Source organism: Larus michahellis, chromosome 1, assembly GCF_964199755.1.
Source record: "Larus michahellis chromosome 1, bLarMic1.1, whole genome shotgun sequence".
Classification (NCBI taxonomy): domain Eukaryota; kingdom Metazoa; phylum Chordata; class Aves; order Charadriiformes; family Laridae; genus Larus; species Larus michahellis.
This window is the reverse complement of record NC_133896.1, coordinates 206,558,720-206,576,791: the sequence shown is the minus strand read 5'-3', so window position 1 is coordinate 206,576,791 and position 18,072 is coordinate 206,558,720. Positions and strand designations below refer to the sequence as shown.

The 18,072-nt window shown below is 41.5% G+C and overlaps 1 protein-coding gene across 2 annotated transcripts in view; it reads right to left on the bottom strand.

The window, feature by feature from the left end:
• The window catches only part of PDGFD (platelet derived growth factor D), a 138,829-nt gene that overhangs the window by 58,919 nt on the left and 61,838 nt on the right, over window positions 1-18,072 (bottom strand). The gene's annotated exons all lie outside the window — the stretch shown is intronic.

The following is an 18,072-nucleotide window of genomic DNA, read 5'->3' as shown; positions in this document are numbered from 1 at the left end:
GCAACACGAAGATCACACCAGGGTCCAGTTCCCAGTTAAGACACTCAGATCTGAGCCTCCACCCGTGAGACAGCTATCTGGGCTCAGTCCAGTTACCCACAGAAAGATGTCTAACACCATTTAAGATACAGTACATTTTCCTGCCTGGCCTCCATGAGGACAGGGAGGTCCAGCAGCACAACTGCCCCCAGCAGAAGTCCCGTGGAAGCTGTGCTGTCTCACGGAGCCACCTGCGTGTGGGCAACCTGAGACCCTTCTCACCATGGCTGGTGCGAGCTACACCTGGACAGGTCTTCACTCAGTTACCCTACTGCATTGACCAAATTTCTACTTACTAATGGGAACTCAGACCCTAGCTTTTACGTAAATGCCTGGACTCCGCTGTCCTGATCTTAAATTGAACATCGCCCCCAGTACTCTGCTGAAGGTCAGGTCAACCTCCAGTTCCACTACAAGCAACACAAATATAAAACCAGAGCCTTCTCCTGAATTTGGCTACTGAGGAAGAGCAAATGGGGGGAAAATTTCTCCAACCGAGCCACTCTTATGGAAGTCCAGAACCACGACACAGTAGTACATGGGAAATACAAGACCAAAGTAAGCAACCAGCCACAGCCATCTGTCACACGCAGTAATCAAAGTTCTCTCTCTTAAAATAAAATCTAATGTTTGACTGAAGCTTTCTAAGCTTTTCAAAGAAAAGAAATATATTTGTTTCATAAATGCTGATGGAAAACAGGAACCCAGAAAAAAGGCACAAAGTTAATGGTAAGTACCTTTATTTTTCAGGTTGCTTTTTACTAGTTCCTGGCTATAAATACCTCCCTGTACATAGCTGTAAGCAAAGCATGGTTGTGTGTCAACAGTTCATTGTACCATTCTGACAGGGTAAATATTCTAGCTTCCCAGCAACCTGAAACTTAGAAGTTAAAAGTCTGGGTTTCCTGTAAAAACTATCTCCAAAGATATCTTTGTGACATATTTGTAAGATGCTTTCATTTAAGATGAAATGTTCTCACACCCTGAGCCACCCTTTGTGGGGAAATACAGCCCTGACTCCATAGCTCACAAACTGCAGAACTAATCTGTTCTGACCAAACAATTTGCATTGGAAAAATGACAATTCAGTAAAAATAAAGACCACACACCCATCAGTTTTGTTGCAATTTTCATCAGGAACATCTACACTCAAGTTTGCTTTCTATTTTATTTTATTTTTTATTTCTTATTTTTTATTTTTCTGAAAAAAATAAAGACACCTCTGTTCCCCCCCGCCCTAATCTGGAATGAAACAAAATGTCCAGCCAACACTACTGAGTTCCTACTGAAATGCTTAGGACCTTTGGATCTGAAAACACCCAGCACGCCCAAGAGGACAAGAGTATTTCACAGGACTATGTCCACAATGTCCAGGAAAAGGGAAAAAAATACAACGGTTTTGATGAAAGCAAATTCTGCACTTCGGAATGAAGCAACCATTCCCTAAGTCAGAATAAAAGTTACTGCAGTAAAGCATGGCAGAACTCATCCTATACCTGAGAGTACTTTGCTCTTCTTTGTTGGACAGCAAACTCTTGCCATTTTCCCACCATCAGCATGCACGTCACTGTGTGACAATGTCGTTCATGCTTCTGAAGGAAAGGTGCCCTTTTCCCAGCCAGTCCTAGTACGGGCTTTACTCTGGAGTTGTCAGGTGCTGAGATTAGAGTGCTAGGAACAGTATCTTTTAGATGTGCTCATATATATACACCCCCAAAGAAAAAATTCTGTGCACTTCACTCAGCAGACCAGCTGAGAAAGTATGTTGCCAGTGTTCTTGTACCCCAAGAATATAGGCTCTGTCATGGCTTTTTATTTAACTCAAACTCTGAATCCCACAGACGGGGGTGCTCTGCCAGCAAGTCAACCACAGCTGACCAAGATCAGTGCTGAAATGTAACGGCTGGCGCAGCTCTGCACTATCCAACCTGAACAGGTAAATGGAGGAACGAAGCTGCACGTTAAAAAGCTTAAAAATCAAAGCACAGTGACTTGTTATTTCTATCATGGTAAATGCAGTAATTACGAAAGCATTATAGAGGAAAGGCTGCAGAGAAGCATGGGGAGACAATGCTCAGTATAGTAAAGTAGGGCATATAAAAATATTACAGTATGAAAGTATGTCTTTTCCACAAAGGAAGAAAGTGTGTTTGATGAGAATGGACATAAATACTGTTTCCATAATTCACATGGGATGAAACGCAAAGCCACTCTCTCTCCATGAGCTAAATTACAACCTGAAGTGGTGTAGCCAGGACTGGAACCAAAAGCACCAGAGTTTTCGAAGGGGATTTTGCAGGGGGATTTTGCAGAGTTAACTGGTTTAGTTAGACGTGGGAACACAGTCAACTCAAACTCGGTCTCTGGAGGTTGGCCACTCATGAATCATCAAGCATTTGGGAAAAAGCTTGAGGAGATGTGAGCAACTCCTGTACTCCTTTTAGCAGCTAAGATGTAAGATGAACATAACAACACCTTTCCAAGCAGACAAGCATTGTCCTCATCAGATACACTGGGGGAACTCGTGGAAACCAGACACTGGCCATGGGGAAAGTCAGGAAAGAAAACCCCACTTGATAAAAGATGAAGGCCAAGGAAAAAGCAGTGTCTCTTTCAAGGCACTGAACTATCCCATGTGGCAACGCAATACAATGCAGCATTATACAGTGTCCCGAATGTCACATACTAACTGTATTCCATAATGCTTTATGGAAGTAAATAAAAGACGACAGTGGGTAATACACTACCTGTCACATTTACTGAAAAGCATATAAAATCACTTCACAGTGAATAAAAGTAGGTGTTAAGTCATAAGGCAAAAAGGCCACTTAAGCAATACACAGAAGGAGGATATTCTAGATGGCAGGAGCTACCAGACATCCTTGCGCTGGGGGAGGGAAACTGTCTCATAAGGAAGATGAGTGGGAAGGAAGCTGGAAGGCATCCTTCGCAGTGAGGCAATTCCCTGCAGAGAGTCTGAACTGACTGCGAAGCAGCTTGCTCTATATTTTATTTATCTGAACTAATCTCTCTTCTCTTTTCCTCTTAATTCTTTCCCAACCACTAATTTTAAACATAATGGTATACATGATAGTCCAGCTGTCCAGGTTAGAGGAGCTCCCATTAAAGTGCTCAAAGCAGCTGCATTTTCAGAAGTGCTTGCCTGCCTTCCCCAGCATGGAGAGCAGCTTGGTGCCAAACTGGGAACTGGGAAATTAAGCTCAATACTCAGAAAATTTGCTTGCCTCAAGACTTTCCCCACTGTGGGCGCCCAGCACATCCAGTGTTTCTCCTTCCCAGTTAAGGCATGTTCTCCTAATGCCATGCTTCCTGAGCAGCAAGATTCAGAAACACAAATTTCATCCTCTCTGGATTCCTGCGTTTCCTTTCAAGCTTTAGTAATGTATGGACACATTCTTGTTAAAGCTATTCCCAGTCATGACATACCTACTGCAGAAAGAAGCTCTCTTTTATTATCATCATTCAACAGACAATGAATTCCTTCACTAAAATTAAAAAAAAAAAGAAAAGGCAATTACTGCTTGCTAATAGCTAATGTGACATCTGTTCTTCGATATCCATTGAGCGAGGAGAGTCCATAAATGTCAATTCCTTCAGAAAGAAGAAGAATCAAGAGAATGACCTTGTCTTGGACCTAACCAATAAAATGGAATATTTAGTTCCACTTTTCTAAGGTTTCTGGAATTTTAGCCTCACTTCCTAAGGTGTTGTCCTGTGTATAAGTTTGCTTCTGTCTTTCTTTCCCTTGTAGAAGTGGTTGACCAACCTCAAAACCTTTAACATAGTGCTAAAGGCTGAAAAGATACCATATTCTGACATCTTTTATGACAAGAAATATACCCTCTTAAATCCCATGGAGTGTAACCTGATGAGCTCATCCTCTGCTACAGCTGAGGAGAGAGTTGCTGGAAACCATGTGAACTTCATTTTACCACTCATGAAACTATTTGTTATTTCAGGAAAGGACCTTGGGAGTTTGCACGTGGGAGTTTTCCAGATATAACCCTCCTCCCCCATGGCTGTTCTCTTTGAAACAAATACAGCGGTCAATGGTTTGCCACCAATTTTTAAACAAATGAGATAACCTTCAGGGAGAATAATAGCTCTTCAGTTCCTTCAGTTGAAAATTAGCCTGATCTAAATAGCTGAATCCACAGAGTGAGAAGCAAAGAACAGTAAAACATTTTTGAATTCAGGCCACAAATCAGTTCATCTCGGGGACAGGCATGCCAAGCAAGCTGTATTTATGTCAGCCTGTTCAGATATTCATTGGCTTTTTTTTTATTCCCCCACCCTCCTGCAATAAGGAGAAACTTTATTTGTTATCCATAAGGTTCTGTGTAAATCAGAGGAAAAGATGACAGTGTTCATGGTCAAAATACTGTATTCTATAGCTGGTCACAGCTTGTTGGGAAGATATAAAACTGTAAGGTCATTTACCTTGTTAAAAATGATTTTTTTTTTTTAGTGAATATAAACAATAAAATTAATCCTAGTCAGTGAACACAACATCATATTTCTGCTCCCTAATGAAGAACATAATACTATATAGCAGCATCTGCCTTAGACATCTCTCTCTGTCCTTTTACGGACAGAAGCCTAACTCACCCACCACAATTCACCAGCACTTCTCCAAGAAGGCAGACCAAGGGAGGGAAAGGATTGGGATCAACAGTAACTAAATGGGGATAGCACAACCCTGGCCAAGCTAAAAACTGTAAATTGTCTCTTATGGAGGCACTAAGCTGAGAAAACAGTCACTCTGGTATAAGGATCCGTACGTAAGAGTATTTTGGGCCAATGGATCCAGTCCAAAGCATTACTTCAGGTTGCTTTCAGCTTTATACAACTTCAATAGTACCGTTTATTTCAAGGATACTACAAAGTAACTTATAGCTTAAGCTCACACTTACTTAAGTTTTCTGGATCAAGACCTACATAACAGAGCAGCTTTTAAACACCACCCTATGTGTTACTTGTCACCCAGCAACCGAGCAATTAAGAAGTGGACCCAAACCCCACCGGAGTTGATGAAAGACTCTCAGTTTGGCTGGCTTGCCACCGAACTTAAAAGAAGCAGCTCCAGGTACCTGCTCCTTCTCTCATCAACAGGCCCTTTCTTTTTATCAGGAGCATGAAAGATACTCCAGGCATCATCAGAGTTCAAATCCAAAGTATGACCCGTTCTGTCACTGAGGCAATATCAAAAGATGCTGTGTGCACGTTCAGCCAAATTCAGACCTCATGTGCACTAACTCATCTCCCTCTGAAACCCTGAGCTGTGTGGAGATGTTTGCCAGAAGAATATGTTTTATATCTATATAGGATATATCAAAGCAATGAAAAATTGAGCTGTAGTTGAAAGAAGCAAAATTAGCCAGTGCAGAATACCAGTACAGAGAGTATCAGAGAATGGGAAAACCCCAGCCGCCTAAAATTCCATTCAGAGCCATGATCCTTTTTATAACAGAATGGTTAGCAGTCTGCCTGTGCTTCTGTGCAGAGCAACCCCATGAATCTTGGCATGACGTAGACAATCTGCAATGGAACGAGACCTCAGCAAAGACCACTCATGAGACTATTAAATGGGCAACCAATAAAGAAGTCCAGGTATATCATTCATAGAGACAGGTTATCATTATAATAAACATTATTTTATTTGCATTCAATAATATTATTTGTACTGTGGAATGGTCACCATCATAACTGCATTTTGAATGCAGTACTAAAGAAACGGTCCTGAAATCCTTCATTTCAGAAGAGCAGGCTGGACTGCATTTTGGTGGGATGAAGACTGTGACTCTCCTTTGGCTCCTTTGGTGAGTGCCTTGCTCAGACTTCCACAGATGAATACGGAGAAAACAATTCCTTACTTATTTTTACCGGGATATTAAACTCCGTGATGTTTGCTTTTTGCAGTGACTTGTATTACTTGCCTTTATTTGACTTCTTGATAGAGATTTTGTTCTACACAAAAGAACATGCTGAATGCCTTATATTAGAGTGTCAACAGAAAAGTAACATATGTTAGGCCAACACACAAAATCTTTTTTAACTGCTAGTTCTTTCATGGGTGGTAGTGTTGCAATGCATCTCTCTGTTGTACTCTTAAACCAACAGCAAAATGGATGTATCTTTCTCTTGGGATTCCATAATTAGGTATGAAAAAGGAAAATGTGTGTATCAAGAATGTGTAGCTCTAATGATGTGGAGCAAGACTAATGCAAATAACCCAATGATCATGAGAATAAAAATACATAAAACCTTGAGAAAATGTGAGAAAAAATAAAGAGCGAAATGACCCTCCTGGTGCTACAAAGAGCTTAAGGGAAACCTGGTAACTGAAGCAGAAGTTCACAGTAAGCACCAACACCTCCATGAGAAGGCTGGAACGCAGCAAACTTGTGTAGTGTCTTGGAAAAGACAATGCCAATTATAGACACAATTACTATTAAACTTGAATATCAACACTGGACTTCGGCTCACATTGCTTTGCAAAATACTACAGAATTGTGGATTTAGGCACTCCAAATTTTCCTGTTTAGGCAGTGGCTTCAAGTAAGCAGAGCTTCCTTCAAATCTTTCTGGTGCAACGAAAATATACTCCTTTTTTATTTTCCCTTCATTATTTCTCAAATTTTTACGACCAAGCTAGGGCTATTTGCCTCAGAAATCTGGTATGGCTCAAGTCTTAAAAGAGAATTGAAGATATTGTTTTAGAAGCTGTTTCATTCAAGCACTCCTAAGACTCTGCAAGATGTGGAATTTCTTTAAAGAAAAAAAATGTCGATAAAAGGGAAGAGAAAATCCGGTCAAAGGGGGAAAGGCTTCTCATGTTAAATATATTGTAGCAGATAGACAAGCAATTACTGAGTGGAAGGTCGTATGTTAGAACATTAGGCAGTAAAAGGAGAAGCTGTTTCAGAAGACAAATCAAGGCAATTTTCTCTTGTAACGTGAGTTTCCTTACCCTCTATGTCAGTATTGAAGATCCAGAATCTCTGGAAGGGAGTGAAAGGTCACTTCTTATAATGGAAAGTCTGGCAATAGTATTCTAGCAGGCATTGTTTCCGTGTCCTGAGTTTGCCATGGCCATGATTTTTGTCTCTTAGGATCTGTGTATCAACTGATTGCACAAAGATAAAAGCTTGTGGGGATATTTCAGTCCCTTAAGGCAGGTGCCTCAAAGACCTAAGTACCTGAAAGTTACCTAGAACTGTCAAAAAAACCCACACAGGCAGATCTCACTATATTAAAATATGGTTGCTGGTAGTCCGTTCTTTTTTCTGTAGCAGCCTAGCAGCTAAATTTCTTGCAAGGAAATAGGAGCCTGTGTTGTGATTTTTCTATTTGCTTGAGAGAATTCAGACCACTTCTGTCTCCTTCCAAGGGAAGGATGTGTTCTGGCTGCTGCTTCAAAGATCAGTTGTCCATTTTCCAAGAAACAGTTAAGAGGTAAAATGCAGAAGCAGTTCTTGGAGCAGGGACCAGAACCCAAGACTTAGCCACAAAGTAGAGATCCAGCAGCTCTTCTACTTTCTGGCTGCAAGACGTGCTACCCTGCGTCTCTGACAGTTTAGACCAGGGCACACCATGGTTCCTTTTTTGTTCCCACACCTGAGTTTTGTTCCCATGGGAACCAAAATACTGGGGCAAAGAGGGCAGTAGACAATGAGGTCTTTTCCCAGAATGGAGGCAGAATGCAAGTTGGGACACAGGGACGGCTTTTCATCATTTAGATAAAACCCCTGTGTTGAGAAACAACATTTCCCCAGCCTGGAAAGCAATTTAAGGCATACATACTGAAAGTACTGAGTACTCTAAGTGCAGAGGATCTTTCCTGTAAGTGCTTAGGACTTTCTGTGGAGGTTTGGCATCAGAACGCTGCAGAGCTGTCATGTGGATAGATACTGCAATTTAACAAAGTTTCCAGGCACATTCATAAAATTCTTGGCTGTGGCCTTCTTTTATTGTTATGATCTTGCACCAAAGGATTATCCAGAGATTTACTTAGTTCTGCAGCAAAGAACGAACCTAGATGTGGTGAAAGAGCGTGAGAGCTCATTCACCACCAATATGGGCAGCTGCCACCCTATATGGGACCAGTGGCTGGGAAGATGATGCTGGTGCACATCAGCACAGCCCATAAAGCTCAGGGGCTGCTATGCCACATGCAGCAAAAGCCTCTCACACCAGCACAGCCACATCCTGATCACTCTAAGCTGAAACCAAAATTGGAAATGGAGTTGGCTCCAAAGGCTCGGTTTACACATCCCAGCTTCCCAAGTTCTTTCTGGAAAAACAGCTGTTTGGCTGGTTACCAAGAGGAAGTGATTGGAAACATTCCTTCTAGGCTGTGCGGGGGTGTTTGACAAAACAAGAAGCGCCTAAGAAGTGGTGGAGCTAAGCCTCCACTTGTGCTGCTGCCCCATGAGGTCTCTGCTGCAGCCGTCCCACCTGCGCCCAGCCCCAGCGGTACGGGGCTTCATGTGTGTGACACTGGCTGGTGGTGAGGGTAAGGATGGCAAGTAATGAACAATCACACCATTTTTATTTCTGACTGTGGAATCTACCTGCCATTTAGTGATATGACTCACTCATGAGCCAACCCTTCTAGTGCAAAACTTTGTTCTCTTATTGCTTCCTCATTTTAGTGCCCGACATCGGAGGGGCAACGGAAGCAGTGAAAAGACACACACAGGTAAAGGTAATGATAAAGTCAGAAGACTACTGCATGACAGTTCTCTGTTTAAAGGTGGATGTCTCATTGGTTTTGCTCTCTGTCTATGTGAATCTAACACGTTCATCGTCAATTTTCCGGCAGTTAGAGATTCTGATTAACGTTGTGTTGTGCACTGTGGAAACAAAACAAGATATAACCTCTCCTCTGAAAAGTTTACAGTCTACAAGATAAGGGATGGAAGAACTAGAAAGTCCAGAGAAACACTATTTGTATTGTTCAGCAAACCAGTGATGGGACAAAGAATTAATGATATCTTTCCAGACTTCTACTCCAAAGCTCTCAGAAGACCAGGTCTTGTTATTTGCCCGGAAGCTCCCTAAGTGGGATTGGAAAACTACAAATAATAACAATAATTAAAGCATTAAGTAGGCTACTTCCTCCTTTTCTACAAAATTAGTTCACAATAAGAGGAAGATGTGCATGGAGGTTTTCTTCTCAAGAGAAAGGTTTTCTGTCCGTTTCACCCACTGAAATAAATTTAACCTCACACAACTTCCACTGAAAAACGTGATCAGAGCAGAACTGGGACCTTCTGCTGCAGATGTTCTCAAGCCTTTCATAATACTCTTAAGTTTGTTAAGTTAGAGCTACAACAGATACTGCATGAGCAGATGAAAACACACTGAAACCTGTCTGAGGAAATGATATTCAGGACTCTGCTAAGACTCCATGGGGAACAGACGTTACGTATCTTTATGTTCCAAACAGGGCTGAGTATACTGTTGGCAAATCAAGAAGTAATTAAATAAGCCTTCACTTTCATGGGCCCTCGATGAACTCTTGCTTTTAAATGGAAAACTGGAGTCCCCCGTGTAATCACACTGGAGGTAAAGCCAAACTTCAAAGTTGTCCTTTGACTGCAGAGTCAACGAAACATATGCAAGAAGAAGAACTGAGCAGTTACAATGATAAATTCAGCCAGCTTCAGGTCCAGATCTCGCCAGAAGGAAGGTGAAGCAGCACATTTCACTCCTCCATCTTTCAGAAGACACATGAGATGGCATAAGGTTAACCAGCAGACACCACTAGAACCCCATCACCTTAAAGCTTCCAGAGAAGCACAGTGAATCAACCAAACTCAGTTTGCTGAAAGCCTAATGCTGTGGAGAAATGCCTGTTGACATCAGGGCAGAGAATTTAAGGGAGAAATCTCAGGCTGTGCCATACTCTTCTTGACCTAGTTTGTGCATCTAAAAAGCAGAGAAGCACACAACAGTGGTATGCATGTGGCTGGACACCAGGTGAGACATTGATGCTTGGCTCAGGCATGACCAGAGCAGGTCCCTGGGAGCCTGCAGGACCCAGCACATGGAGAACGATGCCAGGCCACCAAGGCTTGCAGCCTGCGGGCAGCCCTATGGTGAGAAGGTCCACCCTCCATCTGTGTTGGCTGGGGCAGTCAAAGGGGACTATTTCACTGCTGTCTTTCCCCAGCTCTGTGCTGGTATTGATGTTGCACATCTAGATGAATGTCACGCGTTGAGGTCCTGTCCACTAGAAAGGCACAGCTGCATGTTGACTATTTAACACAGCTCCGAGCAGCTGGAGAGGAGCCCGATAAGAGGCTTATGTGACTGAGATAAAAAGGGTGAGAAAGTCCAATAAACACAGTACTGTCACATCATTTCATTTTGTGAACACCCTGTATTGGAGCTGTTGAATGGAGACAGGGACATACTGCACCATTTCCTAGGAAAACTTTTTTCCACACTAATGCTTGAAAAGCAGAAGGCTACCTTGGCACTCATTGGACTACCTGAACAAGTGATTTTTACTGTTAGCTTTGCATATCTTCATGGCATCTAGGATTGTAGTCCAGTAAGGCAAAAAAATTAGCATCAGTCCATCTCTACTCTTAACAAAACTAAATATATGATATCATAAACATATGATGCCAGGGTTTTTCTATTAGCTTCAGCAACCTTCAGCCAAATATTACCAGATATGACACCAAGAAAAGAAAAATAAATTAACCATAGTCCTGCCTAAAACTATACTTTGGTCAGTTTCCAGAAAAAAAAAAAAAAAAAAAGAAAAGAGGAATAATAAATGTTCCTTTATTGCATTTAAAGCTCAGAAAATAACAGTTACAAGCCACTTCACTCTTGCCAGGTTGAACCCTTGCCCAAAAGAGGAAAAATGTTGACGTTCATGTGTTTGACACAAGAAAAGCAAAAAAAAATCAGCTTGGCAGAACAGATATAAAAACAGGATTTATGACAAGTTTGGTGTAAGGAAAAATTGTATTTTTCTGGTTTCTATTTGTTGGAAAGAATTCCAGAGACCTTTTTTTGTTGTTTGTTTGCACTTCCAACCTGCTTCAGTCATTCCTGCTGAGTTTATCTCAGTCTTTTCCATGGAAACCATGGAAGAACAGTCCATCAAAGGATAAAATTTTAAACCTTTCTTGACTTAGAGTACTACTTTACAGCAGACGCTCAAGAGTACTCAATAAGATGGAATGGCAACAACCATTTTTGGGTTCCCTAGGGTGAAATGTTCTGGGTTTTTTTTATAGCTCAGACTGTAATTAAGAAAATACCACAACTATGACCTTGAATACCTTCTAGTATAAACTATAATTAAATAACTGACATCTTTAGTAAATAACAGCTGCACCGTGTGTTACTACAATCAGTTGTGAGTTGTGTAAGTAGTGTTTATTTACACAGCTCTGCACTACTGTCCTATCAGTTGCTGGCCTCTGTATTGATTTACTTGATTTGAAGTGTTGGGGTTTTTTTTTGCATTCTCAAGGTGCTCTTCATCTCACAACAGCTCCACCTTTCTCAAACCTTCACTTCTGATTTGTTACTAAAACAGACTTCCTACACTGTAAACCTCCTGAGCTGTTACGAGCACTGATTCCCTCCATGCTCTGCCCTTTCTCCTCTCTGTTCCCAGCTGAAGCCGGGCACCTGCAGGGACCGGTGAGCTGCTGGGCTCAGCTACAGACACCGGCTCAGGGAAGCTGGAGGAGCACTGGGGCAATTGCACAGAGACTTTTCACCCCACCTCCTTCCCACACACCAGATTTGCCAACCCAGTCCTTGCCCTTTCAGTGCACAAGGCCTGGGGCCGCGTTTTGGAGCTGTCGCCCTCGCTGAGAGCATCACGGGCTATGGACACGATGGAGCGTGCTATGGCACAGCCTGCCCGTATCCACGCTCCCTCTCGGAATTACAGGTCCATACGTACTTTTCAAATCCACACTGACATGAACAAACACTACCAATGTTTGCGCAGCAAATATTTGGCAAGGAGAAAGGCGGTCCTCCCTCTCTGCCTCCCTCCATGGCTGGGTGCAGCAGGGTCAGCGCTGGCATGCACTGGCAGCAGGCAGTGTGTTGTTCCCAAAAATCAACAGGAAAACGTGAAATCCCAGCAGACCCACAGGTCGCAGCCTGCCGAGGGTTTGTCTGATACACAGTTGTAAGGTAAAGGCCACGAGTCTTCCTGATTCATCCACTTTAATTAAGGGACTGGTAATCCCCCACCTGCCAATTCAAGTCTACCTCTATACAGATTTACTTGGTTATTTCCTACATAAAGCTTTAAATAAAATGCCTTTCTTTTTTTTCCCTACTTTTTAATAGATGCAGAGAACCATTCTGTCAAGAAAGAAACAAATGCTCCACTAAACCCATCTCAATCGACAATTTGTTTCTTCAATACAGCATTTAAGTAATAAAGAAAGAATAAACATAAAATTCTCCTAAGAAATAAAATGAAAACACCCTTAAAAAACACTTGTCTGAGGCATATTAGGATGCTAATAAACTCAGATCAGACATTTACAGATGAAGCTTGCTTGCCAAATCCATTTTCATAAAGCAGTAAGACATCGTGGAACAGGATCATTTGCTTGTGTAAATCAGCAGCATCCTCACAGCGATCACAGCTCTTTACACCAGCGGAGGATCTGACCGGAGCAGCAGATGAAAGGGGGAATAGAAAACTGTATGAGCAGGATGCAGAATCTGTGAAAGAGGAGGGGCAGTAAATGCCCTGCACAGCGATACACTGAACTCACGAGAAATTGAACTAAATCATCTCATAGTGATACCAGTGAAAAATCAAAGTGTGCCCCTCTGATCTAGTAATTAGAGTTGAAGAAATAATGGATGTTTTCCCTTGACAGGTTGAATTGGGGAGGGGAAGATTCCTATTTATATATGCATGGGATGATTTGTTTTATCCAAAACAAAACATTTTATTTTCAGGTCACATAATCCTGAAAAAGCATTTCTAAACAAATATTAAGAGATAATATGACAATTTTTTTTTTGTCATTTCTGAATTATCTTCTGAACATTAAAGTAATGACTGAATTCAGCCAAATTTCTGAATTCTATTCACTACTTTTCACATTTTTAGGGAGGGGGTTATACTTTCCAAAAGAGAAAACAGAAAAAAAAGGTTCCGTAAACTACCCTTGAAAGTCTCACCCACCTGCACTGGGGACTCTTGTATGACTCAAAAAGAACATCAGCTCATCAGCCGGTGCAAATCAGAATCGTTCAGTGGGCTAAGCCGGAGCTGGTCTGACTCCTGGTCGTGGCGCTGGGGCTGAGCAGCCAGCATGCCGTGAAGCCAGCTGCTCTTCAGCCGGCAGGAGCAAGACCTCTGAGCTCCCTGCCATTACTGGAGAAATAAGGAAAACACTCAGCCCTTTTCCAGAATGCAATGATCAATGCCTTCACCCAGGCAACGTAATTCTTGGTGTGCTTTTTTCTTTTCCTGGTCACACCTTTTGAACAGAATTTCCACTACTGCACACAGAGCTAGCACACAGATGCTGAAGTAAGAGTTTCACATCAAGATGCATAGTTTACCATGTATAAAATTGCTCTGATGCTACACCATTTGTGATTTTTTTTAAAACTAATGCAATGCCTTTAACATCGTGTTGCTGACATAAACACGTAGATAGTTTCCTAGACCTTTAATTCAAAATTCACCGAAAATCTTGTCAATAACAGATTCCTGGGCATGGTATTTGATTTTTTTTTTTTTTTTTCCTCCCCCCCCTCTCCTTGAATCATCTGAAATATTTCCATATGGCCATAAAAAGACTGCTTTTAAGAAGTAAGTCCTGAAAGTAATGCCAACTAGTGATTAAAAGCCTATGAATCAATTAGATATGTGCTGAGTTCTTCACATTCTCCAAATACAGGTTGCTGTTTATGTCAAGATGCAGAATTATCAGTCTTTGTGTACAATAACAATTAGTCAAGAAATCCAAGGGCAGAAGGAGTCAGCTGAAAAAAAAAAAAAAGAGTTTGGATGAGCTGGTTCTAAAAAAGCACACTGGCAACAGCACTTTGTTAGAAGGAATATTAAAGGACAAAAAGTCAAGCCAACTGCAGGCTTGAAACAAGATAAACAATGAAAAGAGAAATTAAAAACCTGGGGATTTATCTTCTTAGTTGAGAGTGTACAGCATGGATGTAGGGATGCATTTTTTTCTCCCTCATAAGCACAAGAACTCACAAGCTGGACCAACTATTAGAGACGAAAAAAGCTTGCAAAGAACGACTTTCTACCAGAACCTCATGCACAGTTGATTACAAGGAAGCCTGCAGACTGTGTTTTCTCTTAGAAATTAAAGGAGCAAGAGGCAAAGACTGTCAAAGCATTTGACGTTACCATAAATATCTAAGGTTAGTGGAAAGACATTAAAGGTAGTATTACTCTCCAAATTCAACAGTGGCAGATAGAAAAGGGAGTTTTCTTGGCTTCTGGAAAAGACAAGATACACGTTAGAGCTATAAATTATTAGCATCATCGTAGTAGCAGCAACACTGTTAATATGCAGCAACTTCCAGCAGACTAAGACCAAGGCTCTGTTATGGCAGGTGTTGACAAATGCAATGGAGAACAGAAGGTAGTCATAGGAGGCTATGTGTTGCATAGGTATCACCAAGGGAATCTAAATTATCTTGGGATTCAGACAAAATTTACAGTTCAGAGGGACTGGACCGCTTTATCAGTAAAATCAGTACATTTGTCATTATTCATATTCTTTGTACCCCAAATTGTGGCTAAATCCCAAAACATCACTTGGGGATTGTATTTGTGCTACTCCAGTTCTGGCAGAATCGTACCTCTGAACTCCACCAGTGCACTCCACTAAACTTCTGCCTCTCTTCTCAGGTGCCGGGGAGCACCGCACCTTCTGCAGGGCCTTACCCTCCACCTTCTGCCACAGCTCACATCCAGGAGGTACCAAACACAGGCTGACTGGGCACAAATTGCTCCTGATCCTGTGTTTCTAAGAGTTAATAGGTATTTTCTGGCAGATTACGACAGCTCTTCATCAGGCATGCCATGGAGCACTGCATACTGTGATAGAAGTCAAAATGTGGATAGTATGAATTTCTGTGCCTGCAGAACTGTATATTCACAGCCATTTTTTGAGAATCTGCATACACAGCTAAGACGTTTCTGCATGCATGCCTCTGGTGATTTTTTTTTTCCTAAATGAGCACATCTATCATTAAATTATAATAGTTTTCTACATAGCTTTCTTAATGTTTAGACTGATTGACAGAAGAATATGTTTTGCTCCCATTACTTGAAAAAGCTCTCACTGAAAGTAAATAGTGATTAAAGGAACCATAAACAGTGCTTCATTCAGAATTAAAGCTACTTCAGCTACTTCTTTCGTAGAAACTACAGAAAGAAGCAAGGCAGACAGGGCGCTGCTATTGTACAGATTCTGCTCACGGCACAAGTATTTTTTAAGTGTCTTCCTATTTTTGCAGGAAGTAATGCAATTATCAGAATAGGCCTGGATCTCAAAATGTTTTATTATCCCCCTCACTGCCATTGCCAGCATGAATAAAAGAAACCAAGCAGACAGAAACTGAGAAAACTCAAACCACAATCAAGTTGCAATTAGTTATTATGAAAGGCTCCCTTGTTATAATATCCTTTATTCTAGATCCTGCTTGTCATTAAAAAGGGAATTGATTATTACAGAAGACACTCAGGGGCTTAAGCACACTCTGAACGAAAGAGAAATCTGGAGAGAAAAGTCCCCACTCACTGTTCTTGCCAAGCAGAACAAGGGGAGGATGGTATTTGGGATGTTCCTGTAGCCTCTCTCTTAGGACATGTCCTTATTCTCCTTGAAGCTGCTCTAGTTTCATCAGTACCAGCATTGGGCTCCAATTTTTCATTCATGCTGGATTATGTTTCTTTCTCCCCATCCCTTTTTCGTGGTTGGGAAAGATGTAAACCGTATAAACAGATGGGATTTTGCTACACTGGTTAACGTGTTGATCAATCACATCATCTGCTGTGTGAGCTGTCCTTCCCTCCCCTCCCCTCCTTCCACAAACACACAAAGAAAACCACCAGACTGTTTGTATATCATTGGTCACGATGATAGGCAACACATTTCTCAATTTGCTCTTCCCTTCGAATGCATAAAGGTCTACACAACATTTTTGCACCTAACTTCACAGGGTTTTTGCCCTTAACCACAGATACACAATGCTCAGAAAAAACCCTGGTGGCTCTTTCTGCTGTGCAGTGTAAGATCTAGGACATACATGCCCACAGCTTCTTGGAAGTCTTCCTTCGGGGTTGGCAAAGGAGCATGCCATAATTGCCTGGGGGCACCTTCAGTGACGAGATGTCTCTTTATATCATGGCTGTTGCTCTTAAAATGTATGATGGCAGCGACTTGTAGTCCTCAGGATTCAAAGTGCTTCCTGAGCCAGGCACCATATGGCTATGCAAAACCCTTCTGCAAAAGCTGCCGTGGTAAGAGGCAGGACAGGAAAAGAAGTGGAGAAGGAGCAGGAAAAACAGATCACTACAACAACGATAAGTGATAGAAGAATATACAAAAAGCAACAGTCACTGCACATTCATTACTAATTATACTTCTAGTGTTTGCCAGTAGAAAAATGCTATGTGGTCTGAGGGTAGAAAAGTTTGCAAGAAAGGGTAAATCTTTTTAATTAGACTAGCTGAATTGACTTAAAAACCAAAACGCCTTTGGGCACCAAGGATTTTCATCGGTCCTCTCTTCTGTGTGGCTGAGTCCTGTTGGTGAGGTTTAGAAGTGGATTTTTTGAGGCCTCGCTGCTTCTTGTGAGGGACCTGGAGGTGCAGGAAGGGCATATGAAATACACTCTCCAGACAACTGGGACCAGAACTGGTCTCCCTAAAGTGAACACCTGGAGGAGAATGGTGGAGAAGGGCCAAAAGACTCCTGACTTAAACAACAGGCTTCCTTCCTGCATGCAAATGAGACATCGGGGCTGCATCCCATTTAATAATGAAACCATAAATAGAATCATACCTATTTTATTCCAAGCATTTTTTCACAGTAATTAACACATACAGATTGCAAAGCTCTTCCAGCAGCTGTGATGCTGCTGTTCTGTAAAAATGCTTCGGAAAGACATGACACTGCTCCCTGCCTTAAAAGCTGCTGTCTAATAAAAGCAGACATTCATTCCAAATTGCACTCAGAGTGCAGGGGGGAGCAAAATCAATGTTGGCCAAACAGATCAAGGAAAACAACTCCTTGGCAAAGTAACTGTGTTTTTCAGACTCCTTTGTGCCCAGTTCAAATGCTACTGAAGTCAGTGCAAAAACTCCCTTGGGGTTTTCATAGAATCAAAAAACAATGCAAAAAAAAAAAAAAAAATCAAATACAAAACCAAAACCTTGACCGTGAAGCACATTTAAAATGCAAGCAATATACACCTCATTTTCTCTGGACCCAATGGTTTAGTGTGAGAATCAGGCAAAGGTCCACAAGGTCCCTTCAGCTGGCATATACATTAGCAAGAGAATTTTGCCAGCCGTCAATATCTGAACTGAAATATCACTTCTGTTTAATGTTGTCTGAAAGAGCTGCAGCATCTAATATTTAGACATCAAAGGAGTTGAACATATCCCAGCAAAACTATTAATCTTTAAAGGCAGAAGAAAGCTAGTATTTTCAATACACTGAGAGATTAAAGATTTCTCTGCATTATCTTACTATTGTTCAAGAATCTGTGCCCATTCAGACGGAGCAGCACATGCTTAAATGTTGAAAAAAAAATACATTCCAGTAGCAGCAATAGTACAGATGCAATTGACTTTTGACTTTGATTCCCTTGAAGGAAAAAGGCTAAAAAATGGGGCTGTATTTATGGCAAAATCGGCGCAAAAGTAGTTGGAGAAAGGGAGTGGGAAAAAATGCTAAAGCTTTTCTCATGAAGTGACATTTTAACTTGAATATAAAGATTCAATTATTATTT